We start from the raw sequence: 8,648 nt of genomic DNA on the forward strand, positions 1-8,648 counted from the left end.
ACACCTCCTTATATGGGTTCTCCTGAGATTTTCCCAGAGGCGAAAATGCTTTGCAAGGACATCTAAAAACACAAAGCCTGCCTAAGAGGCACTATGTTGAGGAGGTTAATAAATTATCTCCTTGCAACATAAAAATGGAATCGACATTAAACATGCTATTATTAGACCGAGTTTCAGCCTAATAGAAAGTTCGTTAGATGTTGGTATCTGGGCAGAGACGACGGAATCTCTTTTCTTTAGGAACACTCATCAGGGAAAAAGCAGCAGTTCGCTGGTTTTGTTTGATTTCACTTGTTCAGAAAAAGGTTGTACGGTGAGATCGTTTTAAAAATCCCTTCAGGTTAGGGTTTGGATCTTCGTCGTAACCCAGTGAAGCTAATACATTCACTATATAACCTGGGGTCAAAATACACGGAAAATTTCTTCTCAGCCGCACACCAGACTTCTTGGGGAGCTTTCCAGAAGGGGTTGGGGGCCGGGTGGGCAGGCGGCGCTCCGGTCTCCAGCTAGGAACCGGGTGGAGAGTCACACAGGCTTGGGGGTGGGGGCGAGGCTGGGTGGGAGGAGAAACTGGGGCTTTGGGCTGGGCGTTGGGGGTTGGGGAGGCCGCAGTGGGCGGGGTGCTGCTTTGCAACCGGGGTTGGAGGGGAGACCTGGGGGGTGGGGAGAGCTGAGGCCGCCGGAGGAAAGGGGCGGGGGTGGGGTGCGGTTTGCGGACTGCTGCTTCAAATGATCCTGGAAACCAAAACTTCATACAACGAGAGACCATAAAACAGCTTGAGATTTTAAGTGCCCACCCTTCTAGCTGAGACCGCTGACAACCAATACGAAACCGCGGGGTCGGGATGGGGGGGCTCGGGTCTCCGGCGGTGAGATTGGGAGGCCGCCGAGCCTGCCCCTGGGTTTTGGTGGCAGCTCACCGCCCCCGCCGCGCTCGGGAAGGACTTCGTGGCTCCAACCCTAGAATCTTAGCCCCCGACAACGTCTTCAGGCAGCCCTTCCTTTAAAAACAAGTTTGAATTTTTCATCAAATCTTTTACCCGTGTACTCTTCACTAAATGATTGTTAACCATCACTTGGGAAAAGCACTAACGTGGTTTTTCTCACCTTTCCTGCCGGCTCCCTGCCCCGCCCCCATCATGGAATCTCGATATTCTAAGCAATTAAGCTATATATTCAACAGGAATATTCGATTAAAATACATTGGGACTAAAGGCTGACGCATAAGGTCTGAGACTAGAAGAAAATATTTAGTGCTTGCCTGCAGATTTTGTCACCCATCATCCGCTCAGAAAGCGCTCTGAATCTTTCAGCGTGTCCGGCTCTTATGATTGCAAATGGCCCTGTTTTCAAATGGAAATAAGACTTGCAAACTGATTATGTGTATTGAATCGGAATCACTCACTAGATCCTCTTGTTTAAAATGTATTGAAAAAAGGATGATGGCTGCAGACCTCTGTAACCGGCTCCCTCTCTTCTCAGGAAGGTCGATCTATTTTGCAACTTTTTGCCGTTTGAGCACGTTTAAGCTGGATAATTATGTTGCCCTTGTGTCACTGGCCCAACTCAAAGACATGGTACACACACTATCTCCTATTCTGCTCCTTAGCCCTGCTTACTAAAAGCATCATCCCCTAAACACCAGATATACCAAGACACACCACACACTCATCCACCCTGCCCCAACACTTCCATCTAAAGACCAGCTCTAACCAGGGCGACTCAGCTGTCACAAACACCAACAGAATCTCACACACTTCCACTGGGCACAGTTGTTCCTCTCCTCTCCCCTTCAGTCTCCTCTCCTTCCTCTCTTGTCTTACCAGTGAACAAAACCACAAACACACAAAGCCCCAGCTTCCACACACACCCAACCAACAGAATCTAAGTACTCAGCCATGCTGAGAATTTTCAACAACTAATTTTAGGTTGGCATGACATTATAGTTGATAGAAAACAGTTCATACAGGAAGGTTAATGTCAACTGTTAGGGATGCATGGTGGTCCTTGTATGGGACCATCGATGTCAATGATTTTCTCTTTACACCCGTTCCCTATCCTGTGCTAGATGATGGCTGCGGGTGAGTTGGCTTTTGTTAAGTATTTGCAAAGGTTCTCTTGTTTGATTTGCAGTCAGATATCAGAGTTTTGCCCATTGTAGTGGGTAAAGCTGTAGTGTATGATACACTACAGCTCTTCCAAAATGTACTACACCCTGGCCTCAGCCTCAATAGTCCTACCAGGGAGCAGTAATCAACATTTCACTGACTATTGCAGCTTGGTGAGTAGTAAGGAACTGGCTACAGTTTCTATTTGCCCTGGTCAGAGGCACAGATGTATGCTCTGTGCACACCTGTGGTGCAAGAGTTACAATTCTTTCTGAAGCACACTCTCATGGGAAGGAAGAAGCCAGTCACTCCCCAGAACCACCCACCCTCCTTTAGACTCCACCCAGAAAACAGTGCCTTGCAGACCTCAAGGCACCAGAGTGCCCCAGAGGGGGAGAGGTTTAACCCTCTAGGTTTCAGCATCCTCTGAAAAAAAAAGTCTGTTTAGAAACCTGGTGCTTTGGGGGTACCTCAGGGAACCCCAACTTGGAAGTTCTCTCTATACACAGCTATAGCCAGATTTGTTAAACCATTGCCTTGGTCTCCTGGGGTAGAGGAATCAACTTACGGGAACTAGCTCTTAGTCCTCTTCACATCATTACTGTAATTCCCAGTTTTACATCTGTGCTCGTGCACACACACCTAGCCTTGTGTGTGCCCAGATCAGGTAAATCGGTAGCACACAGACCAAATAAACTCGTTTTCCTAGAGCTTTGGACACCTTCACACAACGACACTGGTGCTAGGTAAAGTGGAGGCTGAGCTGTTCTGGGTGACTCTTCCACAGAATGGCTCCAGGATGTAGCAGCCAGAAAAGGGTATCCAAGGACGCTTCTCAGGTCCTGACATCTTTCGTAGAAATGACATCATCAGCAATCACCCCAAACCCTAGAAATGTAAAGTTTAACACTTCACCGAGAGCCAGGTGTTACTGACAATTCCATGTAGCAATCAAAGACTGGACTACCAGAAATGTTCAAGATGTACAAAACGGGGGACAGGAGGAGGGAAAGTTTGTCTTTCTGTTGTCAGACTCAGACCTGCCCTCTCATTTCCAGTGCTCTGTGAAGGCCAGAAGAGGGGGATCTGCTAGAGGCAGCAAACTAGGGGCAGCAACGTTTCCATCTGTTTTTGTTAGCTAGCAATGGTGTTCATACTAACGATTTCTACAATGGATAATGTCGGTGAAGCACATGACAACAATTTTTGTTGTAGATTGCTTCAAGAAGTTTCATCTACAGCTGTGTGTCTCAGGCAACAAGTTCATTTTCTTTAAGGACAAATTTTAATATTTTCCCCCAAAATAATTAGTTCTGTGACAAGAAAATAAATTAATATTCCAATTTAAAGTGGGGAAAAAACTAACAAGGGTTTTTGTTTACTTGATTTTCTTAAGGAAAACTCAGTTTCATGTGACCTCTTCCTTGAGATAGTAAACACATTCAACTTTCTTACATCTAATGGGTTCTATAAGATCTCCTACTAAGAAAATCCTATGCTAATTTTTTCTTTTTGAAGATCCTATAAAATAGATATATAAGATACATACACATGTACATATGTATCTATAATACATACATAGGTGTCTTCTTTTTTCAGACAGGTTGTCTTATGCAGCCTACGTACAAATGGACAGTCAGATGTAAATATTGTATTGGATAAAAGAACTCTCTTCAACAAAGTCTATTACTGCCTGTGACTTTTTTTTAATGTTAGTTTCCATTTCAAGCAGAAATGTCCCTGCAAATAACTAAAAGAGAAATAAAACAAGAAAGTCCATTTAAATCTCACCCTTTCCAAAACTTTGTTACAACTCAACTAATAACAAAGATGATACACGTTTAGGAAGCAGAGACCTAATGGCAAACATTATCAAATGAGAAACCTGGGGCTGTGTCTAGATGCCCTCCAAGTAGGGCATTAGGTCACTGTCAGAAAGAAATGCATCCAGCCACTCCAACTGTGGCTTCAGAGGAGGCAGAAGCTGTGCGGTCAAGTTGCTGAGTCTGGCTCCTCCTCTGTTTCTTTGAGAATCATCGAGGAAAGTTCAGAAACACAACTACTTGGAGGAGAGATGACATTCAGACCCTGGTCCTCCCCTTCAGTAAACACATTCTGTCCTCTCCTCCCATCCACACCCGGTTCCTTCAGCGACTTGGACGGACAGGCTTGCCACAGAGGGTGATTGGTGAATAGGACATTTTCCTGAAGCTACCTGCCAAAGAGACACCAGAAAACTTTCCGTGCTCCAAGTTGAGGCGGAAGCCCCAAACTGAGGCCCACAGAGGGTGGCCTGAAGTCACAAGAATACATTTGCACAACCACAGGCACATCAGTCAGAACGCAGGGAGGCCCAGAGGGAGGTGGTATCCAGTATTTTCTAACAGGGAACTGCTCAAGGAACACATTCAGTCTCATCCCTCCCAATACTCGAGGCTGTCGCTTTCCATCCATTCTGAAAGACAGCAGCATTTGAAACAAACCAGCTGGCAAACCATGCCCAAGAGCCACATCATCTCAGATTCACATTTCTCAACAGGCTTTCTAGTTCTCAGCAAATAATATCCTCTATCACTTGGCTTGCCCTGCCACCCCCAACACACACACCAATCATTGGGGGGAGGGGAGAGCGATGTCTAGAGAGACTGGTGGCATCAGATCAGAATTCAAGGCAGCTTCTCACAACTCTTCTTGTTTATAGAAAATGAATGTCTGCCTGGCTTGCTTTTAGTTCAGGAAAGGGGTCAGTCTTTATCAGCATGGTTCACACAGATCCTGGATTCTCCCCCGCTCCTTATCTTAAATTGACCCGCTTTTAAGATACAGCCATAATAGAGAAAGCATTGACCTTACCTGGTCCCTAATGAGTTGGAAGTCAGAAAACCCCGCTCTCCTTTCCTCTTAGCTCGGGTCGCCTCAGAAGAGACTCGGCGCTACCTTTTGTGCACTCGCGACTGGAGAAGGCCCCTCATCCGCGCCCAGACGCCCGCAAGCGCGCTCTGAGAGTGTGCGGCCTCTAACGTCTGAGACTTCTTCCCTGGCGTCTCAAAATCGGACACCTCAGTGCCAGCCCTAGGCCTGTCCCCGCCCCGGGAGGATTTCAAATCCCTTGGAAGGCCAAGCCCTTAAGCAGTGGGAAGAGCTGCCTCCGGCAAGGCCTTTGGAACTGGAGCGCGCGGGGCCTCCCCCGCCTCCAGGAGTTAGGGAGCGTTTCTCGCGGAGTCGGCTCCGGCCTGGCTCTGATTTCACTCCTGGGCCCTCGAGTTACTTCCCACTGAGCCGGCCCCGGTCCCAGAGCCTGTGTCCGGTCTGCTGACGCATTCCCTGCCCCCTCCCGCCTTCTGGGCCTGGAGGACTCCAGCTGTACCCGCTTGTGTCCCTGTTGGGGGGTGGCAGCAGGCTGTGCTCCCCCCTTCTTTCCTGTTCAGAGCATCTCTGTCCCAGTCTTCACGCCGCCCCTAAGCCCGGCCAGGCCAGCTGAGAGGGTTGCTTTCCTGCCTCTCCGACCCACAACTCTGGGCTCCCAGGCTGGGGCGGGGGTGGGGCAGTCGCTTTGGGATGCTAAACATCAAACAAGCCAAGCCTGGGGTTTCAGGCCCTGAAGCCTCTAGAGCAGCTCTCCAAGACTCTCGAGAAAGTCCTCGTGTTTACATGGCGGGGTTGGGGGTGGGGAACAGGAGGAAGGGGGTTGTGGGATGCCGTCTGCAAAATCTCCCCCATTTCCCGCAGCAGCAGTCGGGACCTCGGGATGGATGGGGTGCTTAGCTGGCGGCGCTCAGCTTCTCCCGGATCTGGGGGCAAACTGTGCGGCCCCCACGCGTGGGGAAGTTTCCCCATTAGGGACAGCCTCAGAAAGCTGAGTTCTTCTTAGCGAAGACCAGAAGCTCCCGGGGCCAGAGATGCTGGAGACTTAGGGGAGGTCCATGACTGAAGAGGACAAAAGATCGCAGAGGCTGACAGGGTGTGAGGATAAAGTGTATCTCCAGTATTTGGTGTTTTACTGCACCCAGCGCTCACCCCTTTCCCTATCGAGACGCTTCAGATTGCCTTCCAGGGCCGCTTCCTGCAGCTACAGCAGTCTCGCGGCCAGGAACGGAGTGAGTGGACCCCGCGTGACCGACAGAGAGAAGCGGCCAGGGCCCTGTTCGTCTCGGTCCCGTCTGCAGACACGGCTCCGTTCGCCTTTTTCCCGGGACCAGTAAACAGACTTCCAAATTAAGTCAGCTCTAGACGGCGGGGGGCGGGGAGGGGAAAGAACATATTTGGTAGTAACTCCATCCAGGGCAAGGGTGATCAGACTGAGGGTGGCATAGCTCACTAGAATTGTGACTCTCAGTGGCCTGCTCAGCAGCGAGTAGGGTGGGGTGGGGCAGCCCCCCGTGGCCGCGCCCCTTCCACGCTAGTGTACTGGGTGTGGGGCCAAGTCGCGCGTTAGCTCCCACCCCACAGAATTCAGACCTTAGCTGTAACATCTCCCCTGCCCGGCTGGGCCTGAGCCAAGTGATTTAACCATCTTCACAAACTGCCTCGGGGGCCACTGCTGCCCATTCCAACACAAGTGTTCAGCCTTTCCAAATTTTCCTTTGTTTTCCAAAATGTGAGGCCTGCTGAGGATTCTCCCAACCAGCACACCCTCTAGATCCAACCAGTCACCCTCTTGAAATCTCTGAGTCTCTTCTAGATACTGAAAACAGTATCTCAGCAGCCAGACAGGAGACAGGAAGCCGGCCTCGTCCACAGTTAGGGCACCATGGGAAAAAAAGTCCCCAGAAAGTCAACAGAGGGGACTGCTGGTGCCGGCAAGCACCTATATCCACCCCCACCCCCCACCCCCATTTTCCTTACAAGTTCCTGGGGCTTGAGGGTGGCGATCCAGGAAGACAGAGATGGAGTCAGAATGAGCTGAAAAGAAGAGGAAGAAAAGGTAGAGGCAGGCAGGCGAGACAGGAAAAACAAAGTTGAAATTCTAGGTGATAAATGAGTACATGCCAAATACGAATCAATCCCCCTGACTCAAACACTTTCAGGCCTAGAGAAAAGTGCTGGGAGGGGCCCTGTCCACAGTGCACTCGGCCACTTTTCCTGTAGGTTCATCAGAGATGACACAGAAGGAGCAACAGATTACCTAGGGACTATGACTTCTGTCTGCACCTCTCTTTCTTCCTCCCCTCCCCAGAGCAACTAAGAGTTCCCCAACAACTATATCAGGGTACCAAAGAGACTGAGAAATTAGGGGTAGGAAGAGAGGTCAAAGATTTTTTTTTTCTCCCAGGGGTGGATGTTGAGGTGGGATGCGATGGGGGAGAGGTGGAGAGTTGGGGACAGGAGAAAGATTCCTTACTACAAAGATTTAGGAAGCCAGGAGCCCAGAGATGAAAATCTTGGAACAAAGAGCAGAAAGCCCTGCCAGGGGTGTTCCCAAGGCCAGCAGCCCAGTAAGACACCTTCCCGGGCCCAGGAAGCCATGGGAAACGGCTGCGCAGCCTGTGCGGGGGAATAACTGCTTCAGAGCAGAGACGAAACCCACGACTTCCCCACTTTCTCAAAAACAGTCTCCCACCACATCCTAGTCCCAAGGAGGCTCTGCCAAGGATTAGAAATAAAGAATTAATGTTGAAATCTACAGGGACGATCCATCTATAAAAAATAATTGTTTATTCAGGGTTCTTTAAAAATGGAATGTCCAAGGCCGACTGTTTTAAAACGTTGGCTCAGCTGTATAAGACAACAGTAGATACTTCTGCGGTTTTAAGACACAGAAGTCTGGCTTTGAAAACTAGTCCTTTGGTGTCTTTCTTTCTTTTTCCTCCTGTTAGAAGTAGTTTAGCTTTTCTACTCTCTATTGCCGAGTCCCAAGACTGCTCAAGGTTTGGTTCTACTTAATTCAGAAGCAGAACAAAACGCTCTCTTCCCGTGGGGCAAAGACTCTGGTCTCAGCCTCCTTCGCTGGTTCAGGATCCTTTGAGCCCCGACACAATTCGAATCCTGTCAGGCCAATGCTGAGCCACTCCCCTACCACCAAAAAATGCCATTTAAAGCCAAATTAAAACCAAACAAAAGATGGGGTTTTTAATCAGAAAAAGAATCCTTTTAATTTGTATAATTTATTAGAAGCCTCTCAGGAACTATATTTAAGCCAGATATCTACATAAGTTACAACAGAAAAAGACTGACGCTGCAAATACCAAACTGCCAAATAATATACACAGATTTGTCTTGGCCCATAAAAAATATGATGGGCTGGGGACCGGGACGGGGACTGGTTTTTTTTGTTTTTGCTTTTTACAACAAAATGTACAGATTACTAAAAACTAAGTGTTTAGTCCAACTTTTGACAGCGTTTTACAACTACAAGTTCACATCAAACATAAAACGATTTTAACCAGGGCCGGTCTCAGCTGAGCCTGGGTGGCCAGGGGGGCAAGAGGGGGCATTTCCTTTGTGTCAGTGGCAATCGGGTTCTGTCTTTTCCTTTCCCCAGCCCCCCTGTCGCCCCTTCAAAGAAATCCCGGTATTTACAAGCGAGTCCACTTTGCTGGC

At 48.9% G+C, this 8,648-nt stretch overlaps 1 long non-coding RNA gene across 4 annotated transcripts in view; it reads right to left on the reverse strand.

The window, feature by feature from the left end:
- Positions 1–5,870, reverse strand: part of LOC104985244 — a 48,332-nt gene extending 42,462 nt beyond the window's left edge. For all 4 annotated transcript variants that reach the window (XR_824865.1, XR_824866.1, XR_824863.1 and 1 more), the window contains exon 1: positions 4,962–5,870. This is a non-coding gene — a long non-coding RNA (uncharacterized LOC104985244). The remainder of the gene's footprint in view (positions 1–4,961) is intronic.
- Between the last annotated feature and the right edge of the window lie 2,778 nt (positions 5,871–8,648).

Source organism: Bison bison, unplaced genomic scaffold, assembly GCF_000754665.1.
Source record: "Bison bison bison isolate TAMUID 2011002044 unplaced genomic scaffold, Bison_UMD1.0 scf7180017864041, whole genome shotgun sequence".
Classification (NCBI taxonomy): domain Eukaryota; kingdom Metazoa; phylum Chordata; class Mammalia; order Artiodactyla; family Bovidae; genus Bison; species Bison bison.